The 22,308-nt window shown below is 40.4% G+C and overlaps 1 long non-coding RNA gene across 2 annotated transcripts in view; it reads right to left on the minus strand.

Moving 5' to 3' along the window:
• LOC122460308 overlaps nucleotides 1-22,308 on the minus strand; it is a 380,240-nt gene that overhangs the window by 152,240 nt on the left and 205,692 nt on the right. For both annotated transcript variants that reach the window (XR_006281552.1, XR_006281551.1), the window contains exon 3: nucleotides 10,188-10,371. This is a non-coding gene — a long non-coding RNA (uncharacterized LOC122460308). The remainder of the gene's footprint in view (nucleotides 1-10,187; nucleotides 10,372-22,308) is intronic.

Below are 22,308 nucleotides of genomic sequence, written 5' to 3' on the forward strand. Positions count from 1 at the left end.
CCTGCTTTCTCAATATTCATGTGTCTGTATATCCAAGGACCATGTTGGCCCTTTTAGCTACAGCATTGCACCGAGAACTTGTGTTCAACTGGTTACCAACCATCTTCCCTATGTCTTTTCAAAATCAGTGCTTTCCAAGACATAGTCCCCCATCTTTAAAGCATGGGATACATTCTTTGATCCTAGATGAAGGTCTTTGCATTTGGCTGTATTATTTGCATGTTTGATTATGTCCAGTTTACCGAGTGACCGATGGCTCTGAATAAAAGTGACCTGTCCTTGTTATTATTTACCTCTCCACCAATCCAAGTTATCTGCAGAACTGTTCAAAAGTGATTTATAATTAATTTCTTCTGAGGTCTCAGCCCAAAGCTATTACACATTTCAGCAATTAACTCATACCCAAAAGTCTCCACTAGAAACCCCCTCTCCTTGTTGATAAAATGTAGTCATTGACAGGAAATTAAGATCTACCATTTAGCCAATTTTTAATCCATTCAGTATGTGCCATGTTGATTTTACATAGTGGTAGTTTAAAAAACAAACAAACAAAAAAACAGAATGCCATATGATACCAAATCAAATGCTTTACAGAAGAGTAAGTAGATCACATAGCATTATAGAAATGAAGGGCTCAAAGGGGCCTCAAGAGGCAGGACTTAGTACACCTAGACCACCCCTGACAGGTGAGGCAGGTCCAAGTAGACCATCCCAAGTACACAGGTGTTGGTCTAATCTGTTTTTAAAAAACTCCAATCATAGGGATTCCACCACCTTTCCTGGAAGCCTATTCAAGTGCTTAACCATCCGTATAGTTAGAAAGCTTTTCCCTAATATTTAACCTAAGTCTCCTTGCTGCATAGTAAGCCAACTACTTCTTGTCCTACCTTCAGTGGACATGGAGAACAACTGATTACCATCATCTTTGAAACCTCCCTTAACATATTTGAAGACTTCTCAGGTCCCCTCAGTTTTCTTTTCTAAGTAATAAAACCTGCCCCATTCTTTTAGCATTTCCTAATTGGTCAGGTTTTTTAGAGCACTTATTTTTGCTCATTTTCCTCTGGACTCTCTCCAATTTGATCACATCTTTCTTCAAGTGCGGCACCCAGGACTCGACAAAGTACTCCTGATGAGTCATCACCAGTGCCAAATAAAGCAGGACCATTACCTCCAGCATCTTACCTAAGACACTTCTGTTAATACCCCCTTGAATGAGATTAGCCTTTTTCACAAGTGCATCATATTGCTGACCCACATTCACTTTGTGATCACTAACCCTTGATCCTATTCAGCAGCACTACCTCATAACCAGTTATTCCCCATTTTTGTAGTTGTGCCTTTTATTATTCCTTTCTACGTATGGTACTTCGCACCTGTGTCTTTATTGAATTTCATACCAATTCTCTAATTAGTCAAGGTCATTTTAAATTTTAAACCTGTCCTCAAAAATGCTTGTAACCCCTTCAGCTTCAAGTCATCTACACATTTTAGAAGTATACAACAGTTACATTTACCAACCAAATTTGTGGTTTCAAAGAACAAAATCAGGTTTGCTTGACATGACCAATTAATGAAAAAGCCTCTGGATACATCCTGTTCACCCTGCTCATCACATCATTGCCTTGTAAAAAGCATAACTAAGAGTAGAGTCAGAAATTTTCCATCCATAGAAGATGTTACTGAACCTCAATTTATATGATCGATTCCAACACACAAAATGTCATGTCAGTAGGACCTTCACTCAGAAGAGCACTTTGGTAGTTCTTAGACACTACATTTATGTTATAGACATTATTGAAGCCTTAAAGTTGCATTTGTCTAGCAGAGGATTTCCTGTCCTCCAAAGAGAACTCCACTGACTAACACCAAGTTTCTGTTTTACAAAATAAACAAACACTCCCTTTTGTGTAGGACATGTAGAATTTTAGGGTTCCATGATGATATACAAGCCCTTTCTTGTGCACCTTGATGGGGCTTCCAGTCCCAAGCCTGGATAAGGTGAGAAGGGTAAAGCTCAAGGCTAACCACCTAGCTTTATTTAAAAAACACCACAATACAATACACCTCACTGGTTATAGAAATGGAACCAGGCTACCAATCCAGTAAAAATGGCTACCAACCCTCCAGCTGCATGAAGGTTTCTGGTGAAAGCCAGGACCTTGTAAGGTCTGATGCTGGCAGTAAAAAAAAAAAACAAAAAAACAAAAAAACAAAAAAACCCAATACACTTCAAAGTTAATTATTGGAAAGTAAGAACATGGTTTCAAACAAAAATTTTGAGGGAAATGGACAATTATGGACTTGAAATTCTGGGTATCAATGTGAGCAGATTGACAGATGTGGATATGAAGTGCCTCAAGCAGGAGAAGAAACATCTCATCTATTCAGGTTGTAGTGACAAACACACACTCAGAGGGAATAGTGCTCATTAGGCCAAACTTTGTGGAAGACTTATTCATCAGTTGGGAACCCATCAACCAACACATCATATATTACGGACTCCAAACCAGATATTCCTAAATAGGTCAATCATACAGTGCTATGTTCCAACAAAAGGAACAGAGCAACAAGGATAAAGATGAGGGTGATTGACAGAATGACAAAACATGACTTACTCCTTGTGATAGGCAATTTTAACACTGCAGTAGGAATTTGACAACCAAGGAATGGAAAGAGCAATGGGGAAGCATGGGTTAGGAAACATCAACCAAAATGGCAAAAGATTTATTGGACTGTCCTTGCTGTACAACCTAGTTGTTTTAAGCGTCCTGATCCCTTAAAGACATATACAAAGAAACATGTAATTTGCCAGATGGTAAAACAAAACACCCAACATCAGCCACATCTACATCAGCTAGAGATTCAGGTCATCTGTCCAAGATGAAAGGGCATAGCAGCCCATCCGCAGTGACTAACCACCATCTTCACGTTGCTAAACTGGAATTAAAACAGGTTTTTTTTTGTTTGTTTGTTTATTTGTTTTTTTGCTGCTTTCTGGTTAATAATGAAAACTGAAAATGAAAGACTATTGTGAGAAATTCTATCTTAACTAAGGAATAGCTTTGAAGCACTGCCAAAACATGAGGAAGGCAAGAGATAGACTGAACCTAAAGAATGCTGCACAGAGGTTAGAGAGAATGTAATTCAAGATGCGGCAGTCACAGTTGGATATCAACATAAACAGAGCAAGAATGAGATAAGCCAAGAGACATGGTGTCTCAGTGAGGAATGGAAAGCACTAAAAGGAAAACTCCTGAATGATAAGACCAACAAAATAGTGCAAAAAGAGAAAGGGTGGGGGATACAAGAAAACAGACAAAGCAGTGAAAAAGATAAATGGAGATATGATGAAGACCTAGCAGATGAAGTTAAAACTACTGCTATGATCGGAAACCCACAGAGTGATTTACCAAATGACTAAAATCCTATGTGAAAATTCCAAAAACCATAACTGGGCCAGCAAAACTGTTTACAATTCAGACAGAACAGATAGGCAGAGCATTCCTTAGCAGACCCACACTCCCAGCACTTGAAGGGGCTTCCCAGTGAATGTGGTTGGGGCTCAGCAGAGGGGTCTGCATGTGGGAGTCTCAGCCGGGGAGTCTGGGTGCAGGGTGAGTGGGGCTTGGTGCGGTGGGGGTCTGGGTGCAACTAGTTGGGGGGTCAGTGGCAGGGGGGTCTGGATGTGGGGGCTCAGTGTGGTGCAGGGGGGAGATGGGGCTTGTCAATGGGGGGGGTAAGTGAAGGGAGCTCGGTGGGGGTGGTCTGGGTGCAGGGGTGGGGATCCTGAGGCAGGGGAGCTCCAGATGCAGGGGTTGAGGTTCAGTGGAGTGGGGTTCGGGTATGGAGGGCTAGGGGGGTTCTTGGTGTATGGGGTGAGGCTTGGCAAGGGTGTCTGGGTATGGGAGGTCCGGGTGCACAGGGATTTGGTGGATGGGGGAGCAGCTCTCCATATAGTGAGCCCTCCCACCACAGCTGAGGAGCGATGGGGGCAGAGGAGGATGCTGAACTTCCTGGAGCTGAGGGAGGTTTCTGGCAGAGGAAGAGGAAGTCCCATCCTTGGCAGGGGAAGAGGAAGTTCCATCCTCTCCTGCCTCCAGCCCAGCTGGGACTAGCAGCTGAACCCAGTTCAGAGTAGGAGCCACTGGTTGGAGTGTCCCCAGCCTCATAGTGATTTACCTCTCTGCTGGCTGCTCTGGATCCCTGAAACAATGTACCTGCACTGCTCGGGGGTGGTGCGTGACTGCTCCTGCAGATTCCCTTTGCTTCCCTATCAGAAAGTCATTTTTCTGTGGGGAAGCAAAGAAATCTGTGGGGGACATGAATTCTGTGCATGCGCAGTGATGCAAATTTCTTCCAGGAGTAACAAGGTTCAGTAAACAGATTATTCCAATAATGATTTTGATGAAAAACTCAATTGGATGTGTTGCAGAAAGTCTTGTTCCTATTCTCACATCTTGACAATGCTGAATTATTTTTCCAAAAAACAGCCAAAAATACTTTTCTTGAGGCAGTTAGGGACTGTGACGTAGGTAATCAGGTGTAGTGGGCAGAGCAGGTTGGGAAACAAAGCCAAAGGTCAGCACTAGAGACAGGGATCAAACCAGACTCAGAACCAGGAATTGAAGTAGAGAGTCAGAGCTGATGTCAAATGCCAGAGCCCAGGGTCAACCCAGAGTCAGATCAGAAATCAGAGGCTGGGGTCAGACCAAGACTGGCCACTGAGGATTGGCAGTGAGGTGTAAGGGCAGGCGAAGAGGCAAGGATCAAAAGCATGGTGGGGACAGGAGCAAAGGGAGGAATAAGGCAGGAGCCAAGAATGGGGTTGGGTGCAGGAGGCAGGCACAAACCGGATGCAAGACTGCTACAAAAGGAAACCACCTTGTTGCTCAGACAAACTTCCTGTTCCTCCACTTGACTTAAATACTGTAGTTGGAACAATCGGTGGAGCTGGGCAATCCTCCAATCAGGAGTTCCCATGTGTGGTGCCTTGGCTGGAGTTAGCCCTAGTAGCTCCTCAACCCAGGTGGTTTCAGTAGCCATTGGGTGGAGGCCAGGCTGTGGCAGCTAGCTAGGGGACTCCCATGCCAGGGTTCAACATCCAGGACATCACAGACAAAAATTTAATAGCCTCTAGCAGCAGTACCAGTGAACTGAATCCTCGGTAATTTCAATAGCTTTCTTAATTACAAAAACTATTTAAATGTGAAGAAAATCTTGGTCTCTTTCTGTTTAATTCTACAGAGTAGCCACTGTAATATGATAAGCAGAACTGGGTAAAAAAAGGTCAGCTTTCAGGAGAGATCCAGTCTGGTATTGCTCTGGGAGATTTGGAATGAAAGCTCGGTACAGACTTGCTTGCACTCAAATTCTAGAGCTTCAGCATGGAGTGCTGGCTGCCAAGAACGCTTAATAATTTTTTTTTTCCTACAATTCTGTCTGCCGCATCACTTATTGCCACTGAAAGTCAATGCTGGACTAGTGCTATCACCAATCACTTCTATAGAAACAAGCAGTGAAATTATAAACACGGAGGGCTAAGCTAGGCTCAGCACAGCCCAGAATACTGAGAGGCATTGTGCTCTAAGCATCCCTCTAAGGTACAATCCTCCCCAGGTGGGAAGGGGGCAAGGAGCATTTTGTGGTAGCTCTTAAGTGATTGCAGCATATTCCTCCCTTCTACAGGCAGAGGCAGAACCCGGTCCATATCCACCTCCTCTCTGGAGTGTAGCATCTGGCACACAACCCCTGCATTTCCCCTAAGCCCTGGCCTGCGATATGGTATCACCCTTAACGTGGCTGTGCAAAATGGCATGGGAGTCCTTACTCCCATGTACTGTTTTGTGTGGTTTCATTAGGACTAGTGACAATTCAGCCCAGAGTTAGAATCTCACCGGAAGAACAAATCAAGAAGTTAAACTGAAGGTTACAAGTCACAAGTAAAACAAACAGTAATAAAATATTTGTATGCAAAATAATGTTCTATTTGTTCAAGTTATTGATTCATTGTGAGAGTTCTCCTTTATTTATAGGCTCAGATTTTAAGGCCAGAAGGAACCACTGTTAATCTATTCTGACCTCCTGTAGGTTTCTTGTATTTCTTTTATACCATTAGAGGAGAAAATACAACTTCCCCAATGCCAAATCATTTCCCAAAATGTTAATTTAGGACTAATATAATAAAGTTCTAACCTCCATATTAACACATGCACCTATTCCATTTCTGCCTGTATGAAAGAGTTATTGATTTTTCCCCCCCTGGGCACTCAGTGTAAGGTTTTATTTAGTTATCTGTAATATTTTACATTATTCCAAGACAAGTACCACAGGACGGGGGGGGGGGGGGGGGGAAAAGATAGCATGCCTCCTTTGAGAGCACACTGACATGCACTAAAATAAAGCTTTGATGTCTTATTTTAGTAACTTCTAAAGTGATATAATCAGGGAGATATCAGTAAACAGTTGGTATGGGAACAAGGATGTCTATATAGACTTATTTCATAAATATACAAAAGATAAACCCTGATCCAAACCTAGGGAAAATTAGTGGAAAAGGGGAAGTTAAAATAACTTTTGCATTTCATAGTTTGTCTGCATATCAATTTATTCATAATAGACTCATCCCCTTAATACATATCTAGTGTCATACATAGAGCTGATAAATTCTATCAAAACATTTTTTCCTAATACAAAAATTCCAGCATTTGGGGTTTTTTCCCTCCCCAGATTTTTTCCCTCATCCCTCCCTCCTCAGCTATAAAGCTGCAGCTGATGGTGGAAGTGTTAAAAGGTAATTTCTACACAAAATGGAAGGGGAGGAAAAAAAATAATGAAATTCCCCTTCCTTTCCCCAATTCTCTAACTAGCTGTAGTCATACACATAATTGAGAGAAGCAGAATGTGATTCAATGGACTAAAGTTCTCCACGCAGGGAGCTAGATCAGGTTCGTATTGAGGAAAGTGCTTGCTGAGGTAGGCCGAGCCATAATAGTGACACGTTTCAAGTGTATTTCTGATCTCTTATGGTAAGTGACAGCCTTCTTTTGGGAACCATCTTTCCACTGCTCTTGTGATTTTCTCTCCAGACTAGGTCTGCCTCACAGCCTTACTTATGAGTAACCACTGTTAGATTATGAAGAGGCAATATTAAGGGTGTGTACTGGCTAGATTAGTAGTTCTCAATCTTTCCCCTACTACTGTACCCCTTTCAGGAGTCTGATTTGTCTTGCATATCCCCAAGTTTCACCTCACTTAAAAACGACTTGCCTACAAATTCAAACATAAAAATACAGAAGTGTCACAGCACACCATTACTGAAAATTGCTTAATATCATTTTTACCATATAGTTATAAAATAAATCAATTGGAATATAAAATATTGTACTTACATTTCTGTGTCTCGTATATAGAGCAGTATAAAGAAATCATTGTCTGTATGAAATTTGTTTGTACTGACTTTGCTAGTGCTTTTTATATAACCTGTTGTAAAACTAGACAAATATAAAAGAAATCACTCAGAATTTGTGATTTCCACCAAAATGCTTCCTTTTTCCAGTTTTTCCAGCTGGGGAACAGGCTCACAATGGAAGTCCGAGTCACTATATTGTGTTATTCTGACAAATAAAATATGCAGAATTTTAAAATATTATGTGCAGAAATTTTAATTTTGTGGTGCACAATTCCCCCAGGAGTAATTGGCATAAATCAGTGGAGTCATGTTGATATAAACAATTGTGGGTTGTGCGTTTAAGAGAACTGGTAGTGGCACACAACAGGGGGCAGCACTGATTGGTCCCAGTTGGCATGCAAGCAAGGTGGTCTCTAAGAGGCTGTAATAAAGCTCTATTTGTTAGAACCTCCTGGGTCTTGTCTCTAAGTATTAACTGTCTTTGTGCCTAGCATCAGACTAGAACATTCCAGTAACAGAATAGAAAATCTCCTATGATAATTACAGTATATATTTGCAAGCTAGGGCTACCAGTCCTATTAGCAACACTGGAAGCTGGATAGCCATCTGTCTTGGATGGTTTCAACACAACAAATCCTGCATCTTGGCAAGGGAATAGACTAGATGATCCTTGCGGTTTCTTCTAGCCCTATGATTCTATGTTAGCAAATGAAGCAAACTTCCATCAACCTTTTATTCTTTGTAGGTGAGCCAAAGTCCTATCATATCTTGTGTTTATAGTTCTTTGTATTAAAGCTGAACTTCACCTGACCCTAATGTGTTATCAATAAGCTTAATTTTAGCTGGACCTTAGCATGTTAATAGAGGATTGTGTGTCCTGTTACTTTAACTCACTGATCCTTAGGAAATGCATCCAAATGGCAAGACAGATAACTGATAAGGAGCAGTTGTTTCCTGTGATCAATAAGATAATGATTTATCAAGAAAGGTTTTTAGCTTATCAGGAACTACTCTAACAGATGGTTTTGTCATAATGACTTGGTTGAAGATATCTTTTGTGATTGATAAAATAATGGATTGCTGAACAGGTGTCTTTAGCTCATCAGTTATGTAAATCAGATACCATGAAATGAGTTCCACAGGTCAAGAGGTGATTTTCTTGGTTTCTTTTCTGTAAACACACATAGTATATAAAGGGATGCAATCCTATTTGGAACCATCCAATCCTGCTGTCTGCTCCCCAGACTATTTTGGTATGTAAAATGTTTGTCTGTCTTGTGCTGTGTTAATCTTTCATAATAAATTCCAGTTAAGCCTGTTATACCAACAGCACATAATGATTAAAATTCACGGAAGTAGGGACTATTACAATAATACTCAGTTCTACACTTCTCACTTAGGCAAAACTCCTATTGATTTTACTGGGAATTAAACCCGAGTAGAGGGACTCCAGGATTGAGCCCTTTTTTCAATGCTTCTTGTGTACAGAGACAGAGTATTAATGATCTGATCATTGAGAACAGCAACAGGAAGAGTCTGGCTTAAATAGTTCAAGGGCAAGGGGTATCCAAGTTAAGGTTGTTTTCATGCCATCCTTAATTCAGCATTAGAGCTACTTGAAAGGCTCAATTTCACACATGAAGACTGAAGTTTCCACAGGATCACATGAATGGGACATTATTTCTGCTTGGGAAGGGTGTCAGGCTAAAATTCTATCCAAATCACAACGTTTGCCTAGAGTTAGAGTTAAGATTTACCATCTTTGCAAAAAAACTTTTCCATTTCCTGAGTTAAAACCATGTTTGCCAGTGATGAGCATTGCTCTACATTTTTGTGCAAGATAGAAAAACAGTATACATGCTCCCCACCTCAGGGGAAAAAAGTGATTCTCCTTCCCTCTCTATTGCTCTGTCCAATGATGTATGCTTTTTCTACAGAGCTCTGGAGGTGGTGACTCATTATGTAACATATTTTGGCATTCTATTCACAGGTTGACAGCCTGCTCCTGCTTAAGTTAGTGGCAAAACTCACATTGACTCCAGTGCAGAATTGCTCTTAAATCCTAAATGCATAAGCCAAATCTTCCATTGACTTTTAATCTTATCCGCATAGTTAAACATTATTCACAGGTTTTTTTGTGTTTATTTTGTTTCTGTCCACCTCTGCCCAGTTGAGGAGCTGTTCTCTTATCAAAACTGCTCCTTTTCAGGAGCTACATTAGTTCTAAAGTGACCCATGTTTACCCAAGAGTGGCTCTCTGTCCCAATCTGCTGACTGGACCACACAGATCTGAGTCTGCTGCTGGTTTTGAGCTAACAGACCTGAATTATTTCAGGCAGAAGAGATCATTCTTTTGGATTCAGACGTTCTAGGTCCAATCCCCATTACTTACAATCCACCCAGGGAGGTCACATGACAAGTGATGGGCCATCACTTTGTGGAATTTCAGGTTTTAAAAACACACACACACACACACACAAAACAAAACCCATGGCTACAAAAATAATCCTCCCCCCACGCGCATGGCTTGTTCTCCCTTTCCCCTTTTTCTACTGGAAAAGGGAGAGAAAGAGTGGGGAGGAATGTTGGTCCCCCTCCCCCATTTAAAAATAATTGGAAAGTTCCTACCAAACAAACAAACATACATTTCATGAAAAGTTTCAATTTGGTTGAAAAGCAATTTTGGGGGGGGGCCAATAAAATGGTTTGACAACATGATTTTGACCAGTTCTATAGACAAGACAAAGGGCGGAGGAAAGAAAGGAACACCAGTAACCTCTTCTAATAGTTGGGGAACGGAGATGTGAAATGACTTGCTTCAGGTTGTTTCACATCACTGAGAGCCAGGCATAGAACCAAAAGGTCTCCTGACCCCCAATCCCATGCCCTATCCACTGAATCACTGTCTTCTTGAAGGGATGGTTCATTTGATTTACAGTGCAGAAGAGAATCCAAAATACCTCAGTAAGAAAAAAAAACACCACACATTGAGACTGAGCCTTTTAACAGTGACATGTATAAGATGAAATTTTAAGACTAGAATCCTCTGCAAAGAAGTATTTAGAAATACAATTCCTTCCTAAAGCACCTTCAACTTTAATATTTAACTTCCTTGTGACAAGGGTCTGATTTTTTTTCCTTGGTGCAATGGGAAACACTATGACTGTTGCAGAGGAGGAGTTGTTAGTAAAAGGAAAGATTTGTAGATGGCTTATGTCGCCCCTGTGAAACTGCAATTATTTTCCCATAACCAGAGGAGCACAGAATAAAGGACCTGCTTTACTTGTCATGTCAAGGCATGAAATGAAGTTTAAACAGTGGAAAAACCAACTCTTTCTTGATCAAGAATACTTATAGAAAACATTTTTCATGATTCATATTTAATATGGTGTCTCGTTTCAGAAGGTACTGCAATTAAATGTGCATTAATGGCAATGATTCCTAATTCACGCTACAAACCTAACAGAGCATATCCAACTACATTGCAATTGATGGACAATTGTTAACTGTCAGGAGATAACAGTCTCTTCAATGAGATAAGTTTTGTAATGGTACAGCAGAAAATAAATGAATTTAAAGCAGCTTCCAAGTATTATTGAAGCAACTAAAGTTTTATGACTTACTATTTTTTGAGTAGCCTTCTCATGTTGCACGTGTAGAAAACAGGGATTAGGCACTCAAGATGCCATGCAAAGAATTAGAATAATTTATACTGCACTTTTGATATAAAAGAGATAAATATATTTTAAAAGATTAACTTCAGTATTGCCAACCCTAATGATGTGTGTACACTGCCATGAAGATTGTGACACACATGGCAGCATGGGCTAACCACCTGAGTGTAAACCGGCCCTACCCCTTGGGTTTGTATTTGGGTGGCTATTTTTAGTGCACTTACTGGAGTGGAGCTAGTACATATCTGTCTACCCAAGCTGGGAAGCACGTTCCCAACTGTAGTATATATGGACCCTCAAAACTTTGCCACCCCATTAAACCAGTGCAATTCCACAAATTGGCTTGATTAGAACAGCTCCTGATTCACAACGGCGTAAGCAAGAGTAGATTCAGGCCCCACTCCTGTGAAAATGTAATCTTCGTAGAAGCAAACCTGTGCAGCTTCCATCCCCCCAGACTATCATAGACAGGTGAAATCCTTGCCTGAGAAGAGTTAGAGAAAGCTCAGAGGAATGTCTAAATTACAGCAAGGATGCTTCTAAAACTTTGTACTTCTTTCTTGAGAAGAATCCGGACCTTAAAAAAAATTCTTCGTCGCCCCTCCTCTTCAGCTCACTTCAAGTACTCACCATATTATTTCTGTTACCTTGATGAAAGCAGCAAATGAATAATGAACAAAAACTCATGCCTGGCCACAAGAGATTCATGTGATATAAATTTCTCAGATTACAATATCCTTATGTACTAATAATAATTCCTTTGCTCTTCAAAAATAGTTATTAGAAAACCCATTCTATGAACTAATCAATATGTTTTCCTTCTCTACTGGTCACTAATTTGGTGCCAAAAAAAGTGTTCACTTTTCAACTGCTGAATTCTTGCACTTTATGTCCAACATGAGAAACTTTACTTGATTCTTTTTTATATAAATGCGAGACCTCCTATTTTTCTTCTGCAGGCTCACATTAAATTTTAAAAAGAAACATGTGGGTATGAACAAAGGCTCAACCAGGCAGTTTCATTTAAATTAGTACACCAATAATGGCCCTGCAGTGGAAAGAACTGCTACAATACAACTGCAGGTAATTATTCTTTTAAAATATATACATATCAAAGAGAACAAGACCAATTCATTTACAAAGAAAAGGGTGTATTAGTACTGCAGCATAATAAAAGGTCATTACAACTGACATCTCAACACAGTCTTTTAGACTTCACAATAAGCAGAACGTAAAGGGAACAGGACGGGGACAGAATTCTAAAATTGTAATGATGTTTCTTGGTGTCCATGCCCACAGTTAAACTTATGCATAGAACTATTATGCCTATTATACTGCAAGCTTCCAACTCTCTTTCTCCTCCCCTTCTAATGAGGTTTCCTGCTCAGAATGAAAGGATCCTGAGTGTTTATGGGTCAACGTCCTAATTGATAAAGCATAAAATGGGCTATCAGTTAGTGTCTGCTACAGACCACCAAATCACACTAGGGAACAAGATGGTCAGCTCCTTATGCATTTATCTATAATGTATAGGGGAAAAAAGCCAGGTGCTCATGGGAGATTTCAGAGTGAGTGACATATACTGGAGGTCTAATGCTACCAGTGCTAAAACATCATTGGACTTTCCAAATATTATCGAAGACAATTTCCTAACTCCAAAGTATTGCAGTCAGTCAACACAGGGGAATTCTATATTAGCCCTAGACCTGAAAGATAAAGAACTGATCATGGACCTAAAAATTAAATAGTAGCTTAGATACAAGTGATCATGACTTGATCACATTTATAATGTGCAAACAGAATAAAGTCCAGACCATCAATATATGCACTTGGTACTTTAAAAAATGGCCAGTTTCACAAAAGTGAAAACAATTATGAGCCATATCAGCTGGGAGGGAAGAGTTTAACAGAAAAATGTGAATTGTAATAGGGAATTATTTAAGAACACTTCACTAAATACCCCAAAAGCCACAACTGAGGAAGAAAGCTGTATTGATTAAAAACCCCACCCTGGTTTAGAAGGAAAATGAAGATAGCTTTTAAAAGTATTTAAAAAAAGACATTGCAAAGGGGACGTAAGTTAAGAATTGTAGAAAATTGATAAGGGAAGCAGAGAGACACATCTATGGCTACCAGAAATAAGGACAATAAAAAAGTGTTTTTGAAGTATATAGGAACAAAGAGAATCCTAATATGCTATTGGTCCATTACTAGATGGAAAGGGTAGAATTATCAATAATGTAGAGAAGGCAGAAATGTTCAATTAATATTTCTATACTGTATTTGGGAAAAACAAATGATGTAGTCTCATCAGATGATGATGACACTCTTTCCGTTTCACTAATATGTTAAAAAAGCATCTCGTAAAGTTAAATATTTTTAAAGTCAGCAAGTCCAGATGACTTGCATCCAAAATTGTTGATTTTCAGTAAGTATTGGAACACTTAGCATGTTGCAGAAGAAAGCTAATATGGTGCCAATATTTAAAAAGGCTCTCTGTGCCTCAAATCTCCATCTGTAAACTGGGATAATAGTGCTGCCCTTTGTGAGGATAAATAAATCCTAGGTTGTCAGCCACTCATATTACAGTAATGAAGCCATGTAAATACGAGAGAGAGAGAGAGAGAGAGAGATCCAATTAAAAGCATAGCAGAATTTCACTAGTTACAGATCTGTTGTCAGCTACTGACTATTGTGAATGGGCAAGTGAACAAACATCCAAAAGCAAGGACTATGTATCAGAAGGTGCAGTTTGTTCATTTTGACAATGGCAGTGGAGTTTTAATCAATCATATAGGATAATATTTGACCATATGCTGTTAAATTAACTTCAGTATGCTTTTTAGTCTCTCGTGGAAGCTCCCTGCTGCATTCTGCTACTTCTCTTTGCTAAGAGAAAAGGGAAAGATGTGGGGGTGATTAGGGGGGAAAAAAGGTGTGAACTAGTAAAAGATTTTCTACTGTAATCCAAAGGGGATCGTTTCAAATCATTAGCTATCTTAAATATTAAGCTGTTAATATCATTTTTTAGGAATTGTTGGAATATACCATCTTTTCTGGAATAAGGAAGGGAAGCCCTGACAGGAGCTGGGAGTTCTTACCAGAGAGAAGTCAGAAAAATGCAGCAAGCAGCTGCTATCTGTAAAATGGTCACTTTAGGTGTGCAGCTCTATCAAATTTAAAAGGCCAGCCCTAAAAAAAATCACTCTAGGGGGAAATTCCTAGAAGAGGGCAAACCTGCCTAATAGAAAGTTAGTAGGGACCAGAAAGTAGCTCATGGGAAAATGCTTCTACTAGGGCCACTATAACAGATATTACAAACTTATTTCCTGTGTGTGATTCATTGTTCCACTACTTATGTAAAAGGGAGCAAATTTCTCTATTTGTGCAACCTAATGCTATAACTTCCCTGAGTTGGCTGGGCAATGCAATTAGAACATTTGATATGTAGCTGCCTTGGCCAAAGTTCATAGAACCTGCTGTATCATAACTATGTTTTAGATATAAAATACTTCCATGATCAAATCTCTCAACTGTGGTTGTATTACATCTGAACTGATGGCTCTCTCTCCCCGTAATGTAACCTCACCCCAATTCTGTTGTAATAAAAGATCAGTGAATGGGGCTGATGTACAGTGATTTCATCTAGCTATTACTGCTTCTAGCTCTTCAGCAAGAGCAAAATCACTATTCCATGTGGCTGACATAGTCTTCCTAGTTCACAGGTAAGTCCATCTGAGCTTCATGGTCAGGGAAATGCTTTTATTTTTTTTTAAATTAAAAAATCAAAAATTGGAGGGGATTTTCATTTTCTGAACAAACACAATAATCTCTTCTACAATAAAATACACTTTTCACTTCAATTAGGAAAAACTTCTGCCTGTTCCCTATAGGCTTGTATTCTTTCAGCCCACTGAAAGAATACAGGCCTATAATTTAATTGTTCATGAAAAACCTGAGTCTCTCACTGTAGTTTTGCAACAAGCATTTTAATTGCAAATTCACTGAGGAAAAAAAAACCCTACAGATGTGACAAGAAAGCCTACATATAATTAAAACCCAAACAAAAAAAATTTCCTACAAATTTAGCTGTGGGATTCTTCTCTTAATATATACTTTTTAATGTGGAGAAGGGGAACAGTGGACAAAAGTCTTATTTTTTAAGCTTTTTCTTTAAATAGTTGTTATCTTTCTGTTTTCCTATATGTGCTATGATTTACCACTGCCCATAGAACTTGTACATAATACAGTTTTGCATAAAACCTTTTTTTGCAAAAGTACAGGATGCAGCTATAACATTTGCTTATGCACCCACTGCATACTTTTGTATTTATGTTCACAAAGTAAACATGCATGCAGACACTTAGTTGTGCAATTTAAATAGCTGATTAGCATGCACAAAAACAAGCTGTGCGCACAATAGTTAAGTGCAAAAATTTTTTGAATAAAGCTGAGCACTTGAATCTGAACATTTGACCTTTAAGTTTTTTATGAATATCCATGTCACGTCCTGAAACAGCTATGCAAAAGTTCATGTGCCCAACCCTGTAAGCCTTATGTTTACCTTTCCTAACTTTTATTTCTAAACGTAGAATTAACAAGAAGCAGAGACAAAGGCTCCAATAGGCAGCTTTATTTATAATACTACAAGAATGACTCTGCAAGTGTGAGAACTGTTACAACACTTCAGCAGACAATTATTCTTTACCAAATAAAATCAGAGACAACAAGACCAATTAGTTTATGAAGTAAAGGGCATGCAAGCAACACCATAAAAGGTCATCAGAACTGACATTCATCTGCACATCTCTGTACAGACATCACATCATAGCAGTCAAAATTTAATGGGAAAAAACTGACAGGTGTGTACTGCATCTATGAATTACAGTGCTCTCTTACACACCGAACAGCCCAGAGTTGGTGTCCACTCACTAATTCCCCACAAAATATGGGAGCAGAAGTTATTGTGACAATTATATGCCAAGTTTCCTGCCTGCAGTGTTGTTGTAGCCAAGTCAGTCCCAGGATAAGAGAGAGAGAGAGAGAAGATGGGTTAGGAAATATCATTTATTGTGAGAGACAGAATTTTGAACCCACATTGCGCTCTCCTTTAGGTCTGGGAAACTTACTCAGTGTCACAGCTAAATACAAGATGGAACAGATTATTTATCATAAGTAAATGACACACATTTCAGGGGAACATTCCAGCAGGTATTTGCAGTCCAAACTCTGAGATCTGCTTCTCCCAGACAGACTGACCAGTAGGAAGCTGGGCTGCCTTTCCAGGGGCAGTTGTGTAGTGGTGTCAAGATGTGAATGAGATTTCAGACTGTCAAGACACATGAAGAGTAAAGCAGTGCTGTGGCCTCTGCTTTACAGGTTGGAGTCTCCTTTTATTTAAATCACTTTTACAACAGTACTAAACTCCACTACCTTCAGTGCAGATACCCCAGCCTGATTTGCACCAAACACAAGTCAAAGAAGAAATCAGACCCGATATATCTGTAGAAGTAGAATGGTCCAGTGGTTTGAGCACTGGCTGGTGACTGGGGTTCAAGTCCCTGCTCACCACAGACATCCTGTTTGACTTTGGCCATGTCATTTAACCTCTGTGCCTCAGTTCCCCAGTGGTAGGAGTACTTCCCTACCACACAGGGCAGCGTGAGGACAAATGTGTTAATGATTTGGATAATGGGGCCATAGACGTACCTAAGATATATAAATCTCTGTCTCCTACGCTGTCCTTGAGGAAGCCACTAATCATCCTGTTAAATACATTTTAGGGATTCCATTAATATAGAGGAGATGCCGAGATCCTAAATCCTTTATCACCTTTAAATTTATTCCTAGGTGAAGAAAAAAATATGTTTACTTAAATATTGACATGTGGAGAGGAGGCATGTAATGTTTCATAACTTTGGCAGTGCCATCTGATCAGTTAAACAAAATAAGACTGCTAGCCACAGCTTTGCCCTAGTACGAATCCACACCTGTGCTGCTTTTCAGTGATCCTTTTCTGTTAAAACGGTTGATGCTGGATGGTACAGATTTATCACTGGCAGCTTCCTCCTGCTTTAAGGAGTCAAAACTAAAAGCTCCAGGAGCAAAGTAAAATAAAAGAGATTCTGCTTTTTAAAACTCCACTTGCTGTAAGTGTTAACATGCAGCTACACCTGGGCCTTGCGCGGAGTGGATGTGCTTCTTTCAGTGGGTGTCAGCCTGCCTCCTTGGATCCTTGTGAGTGTCTGGTCTGGGGAAGGGATTTTAACATACCCTAGATGCATGGGACCACTTAGGGTCCCATGCATAGACCAGCCGCTATGAATATCCTCAGGGAGATCACAGACCATCATTTCCTGGTGGACATCTGGCATGACAATTCCACCTTCACCTTTGGCTCAGTCGCACCACTCCCTGTTGGACTGCAACTCTCTGCTTTGGTTCCACCTCTTCGGTGCCCACTTCTCGGATATCCAGCCAACCCCATTCACGGACCATCATTTGGTGACCATGATTGCCTCTCTCACCTCGGAGTGCCCGGGGCTGGCCTATTGGCATTTCAGTAACGGCTTGCTGAATGACGTGGACTTCATGGCTTCCCTCTGGGTGTTCTGGCTGGCTTGGTGTGGACAGAGACATGCTTTTCCTTCATTGCATAGGTGGTGGGATGTGGGGAAGGTCCATGCCTGGCTCTTCTACTGTGACCATGCCTGGGAAAGTGGGGGAGCCAGCAGAGGGATGTGGAAATAGAGCAGCTGGAGCAGGAGGTCTTTGAGCTGAAGAGGCATCTGGCCCCCAGCCCTGGAAATCCATCCCTCTGTGGAGCGTGCCAGGAGAAGTGGGAGGAATTCCAGGCCCTCAACAACCAACAAGCTCAGGTACCTCTGTTTGATCCCACATTTGTCTCCTTTGGGAGATGGATCGTGACTCCTGCATCTTCTATACCCAGGAGAAACTGGTTTTTGGGGGTGGAGGGGTGAGAAACACATCACCTGCATCCCGACAGGGGACAGCACCACTCTCACAGATCCAGTGGAGATGCAGGGGAGGGCCAGGACCTTCTACAGCAGCCTCTTCCCCCCCAGCCCCGATCTGACTGATGTCGATTCCCACTGGGTGCTGTGGGCCAGGCTCCTGACGGTCAACATCGGCGGCTGGAGCAGCCTCTCACTCTGGCAGAGTTCTCCAAGCCCTGCGTCTGATGCCCATCAACAAATCCCTGGTCATCAACGGGCTTACTGTGGAGTTCTACCGCACATATTGGGACGTCCTCAGCCCGGACCTCACCATCATCCTATCAGTGGAACTAAACAGACGTAAAACATGGAGCTTAGAATCACTCCCAATATTTTAATCCTGGGTATGGGCCTGTGTGGTGGATATAACTTGTGTAACTATTTTCCCCCTCTTCATTTCACTGTGGGGTGGCCAGAACACACCCAACCACTCCAGTCTGTCCTTCGCTACTGTGCTGATAATCTATCTATGCCAAATTTCAGTGTCATTGACCTTTTTTAACAAAAGTCAGCTCTTACTTATCTGTCTTTGATCAAGGAAAAAAGATTTACTCCTGGCATTCTCTCCCTACTCCACAGGTCCTGTCAGAAAGAGTCATTGATTTATTGTCAACATATCCAACTTCACGCTGATAGCATCTGTAAACATTTTCATCCTTTCCTAACATGTCTATCCAGAAAAGAATGAGCAATTCTTACCAATCTCCAGGAGCCTTAGTGTGGGGTGCAACACTTCTCCTGTGTTGAGTATTTACAACAGTGTTGGGAACTCACTGTTCGAAGAGGTCTTCCCTTATCCGGATTTCCAGGACGAATGATCAGTCCTTTCATTATTGGCAGAGGAGTGGATGATAAGTTCAGTCCCCTTACCTGGGTCCAATGAATTTCTCTCATACACCTACACTGCTGAGCATGACATGCTAAATTATTCTTCCCTTGCCTGATCTAACAAACATTTTTAATTCCACATTAGGGGTACAATTTTCAGATGTGCCTAACTAACTTAGGAACCTAAGACTCAGGTTTCATAGCAGGCACTAACTAGCCTAAATCTCAATGACTTTCAAGGGGATTTAAGTCTTCTAGTATAGATTGGGTCTTTGTGGATCTAATATGGTCAAACCGGCAAAACCTTCGAAGTGTAGATGCAGTTTGACCAGTATAAACATTTTAATACTGATCTAGCTTATGCGGGTTCCCCCAACTGACATATGCTATATTAGTATAACTGCTTCAAAATTTGGGCTTTTACTGGCATATCTATGATGGAAACAAAAACAAACAAAACTCCATAACTGACATAGCTATGCCGGCAATATTTTCTAGTGTAGGCTTGCCCGCAGGCTCCTCAGTGCCTAAGAATAGATTTATAAAGGTATTTAGGTGGCTATTGGGATTTACAGAAATGCCTGAGCAGTTATGGGCCTAAATCCCATCAAAAGTCAGAGATGTTAGGTCCCTAACCTGCTGAGGCATTTATATAAGACCCACAAGGCAACTAAATGCCTTCATAAATCTGTCTTTAAGTCACTTTTGAAAATGGGATCTAGAGTAGCAGAGCAGATCAGTAGTTAAAAATCTCTTCGAACCCTTCCAAAGATTTGTTTTCATGGTCTTTATAGGGAAAAGGTTACAGGTTCTAGTGAACAGTTACTTTCCCATTGACTCCAATAAAACTGTACATGGGAGTAACTATTCCCCAACATGATTACAGGGGTCACAATCTAGTGTACAGATTTAAATAAAGATAACCTTTAATTGAATTTTCAAGCCAACGTCTGGAATTCTTCATCAGGAATATATTGAATTCTTTAGGCTTTCAGGATTGTGGCAAAGGAAATCTGTCAGGGGTTAGGGAAAGGAATATTGCTATTCTTTAGCTTGTCAAAAGACAGACAATGTATGTAGAAGCCATTTTCAATTAGGAAAAAAATATTAAACGAGGGCTACTTACTTGAGAATTTATTGTAGCTGAAACCACATTGTGTGATCCTCAGCAATTTGCATCTCACATCAGTCAAATAAAAGAAACTCATCTTTTCAAAAAGTATGCATATTAGTAAATAAATGGTTGTTTGTAACTACCATAATGTAGAAGTTAATAAGCAAGAACATAATTACTGCAGCAAATAAGCAGTTTGTTAGGGCATTAACACAACAGGTATGATTCACCCATTAATAAACCATTCATTAGCTGCTTGTAATTACTCAAGTCTTGGAAATTAATGCTGTTCATTTCATCTGATTATTCTGAAACAGAATAGAACTTTCACAAATATATAATTGTTAAATGGAATAACCATGTGTAAAAAACTTTAAATATGGTTCAAAAGACTAGCACTATTTAGCTTTGTTCCCATGGGGTGAACATTGAAATGTATGCCTTAAATTGCTCAAACAGGCAGAAAGAAATGGATTGCAGTATTGCATTAGGACACAGGAGTTCTAGGTTTAGTTCTGTGCACCACCATCAACTCCCTGTGTGACCTTGGATAGTGACTTCACTCTCCCTGTGCCTCAGTTCTCCATCTATAAAATGGGACAATACTGCCACCTTTTTCAGTCTCTCTTTAGGCTGCAATCTCCTGGTGCAGGGATTGCCTCTATTTTTTGTAGTACAATAGTGCACAATGGGGTCACAATCTTGTCTAGGCACATAGTGGAAGGTAGTCTGCACCTTAAAACACATATTGAAAGACAGTCCATGTCCAAAACAGCTTGCAATTCAATAAATCATCAGATATATATTTTCTAGTTCATTGAAACAGCATGCAGGAGCCTTACAATTTCAGCTGTCCTGCAAAAAGGATCTTCCTGCACAAACTCATTACTTAGTAGAGGATATCCATGCAGGGCAGATGATACTTCATGAGTCTAGGACAGTGCTGGGCAAGGCCATGCTGACGGTGATATAAATCTATCTACAATTCTTTTTTGAGTGGTAAAATATTTTCCTCCTTGCTTTCCCATCTGCCTTTTCTATTCTGTCACCTACATTTCCTTACTGGAAACACATGTCTGTGTCACAAAGAACAAAAAAATATAAAAAGGGTAAGATTATCTCTAATGGCATTTATAGGCACCGAGCATAGAAACAGCAAAAGGAACGCCATCCTGTCGGCTTTCAAAAAAACTGAGGATATGCTTTCTGATTAACACATTGGTATGCAAACTCAGACTTGCCAGTTCCAGCTGCTTACTCCACTGACAGGCCCTCAATTCCTGGTCTTCCTAGAATTGACATGATCACTTGGAACATGCCTTTTTTTGGAAGTAAGAATCTGAGAGTTCCAAGCAGGGTGGTGTTTAGATGTCTTGTGGACCCAATGTAAATTCTAGTTTCTCTTGCTAAACAAGAATATGGATAAGAGGTAGGAGGGGCTGTAAAATCTAATTCTAATAAGTCTACTTATCTGATTCTAGAGTGCCCATCACCAGAGTAAGTAGCAGTCATAGAATATGTAAAGTTGGCAGAGAGAAAATGTGCATTTTTCAGTGAATTGGGTACAGATTCCAGGCTTGATTTGTTTAAATAAAAAGGCATTTATATGGGCTGAGGTTGACTGAGTTAAAAAAAAATACATAAGAAAAGCTGGCTGAATGTATACTTCTGATGAGTGAATAAAATTGGCAGCATAATGTGAGTCTAGTTATTTCTGGTATTTCAGAGATGTCTCAGAATAAGAGGGACAAGCATAACAGAAACATTAATGACCTTTTAAACCCCCTTCCCCCCTCAAGAATAGTGCATTTTAACTGCTTTTTTTTTTTGCTTGCACCAGAGAAGACTGCAAGGAACTCTGACAGCTGAGAGTTCAAGGCAAGCTTGTATCAGAGACAACATCAAACAGCACTGGCATTACAGCCTAGCAAATAGTTACCTCATTGTCATGCAGAGTTTAATTAAAAGATTAGGCTTAGAAAAAGCCATCCAAGGTGTGTGCACAAAAAGGCCAGCTCTGTGTGAAATTGCCTTTCTTGGCACACGATTCTCTGAGCATGGAGCCAGCGCCATTCTGAATGCCAGCAGGCAGCTGTAGTGGGACTTATTTCAGCTGTGGAACAAAAGATATATTTTCCACCTGCAGTGCCTTTGCTTGATAATATTGCAATTTCATTCTCATTTTGGAGTGATGACTAAATTTAAACTCCCCAACGATAATTAGGATGACTTAGAATAATGATAGCAGCTAGGCACTGTAGCCTG

Source organism: Dermochelys coriacea, chromosome 5, assembly GCF_009764565.3.
Source record: "Dermochelys coriacea isolate rDerCor1 chromosome 5, rDerCor1.pri.v4, whole genome shotgun sequence".
Taxonomy (NCBI): Eukaryota; Metazoa; Chordata; order Testudines; family Dermochelyidae; genus Dermochelys; species Dermochelys coriacea.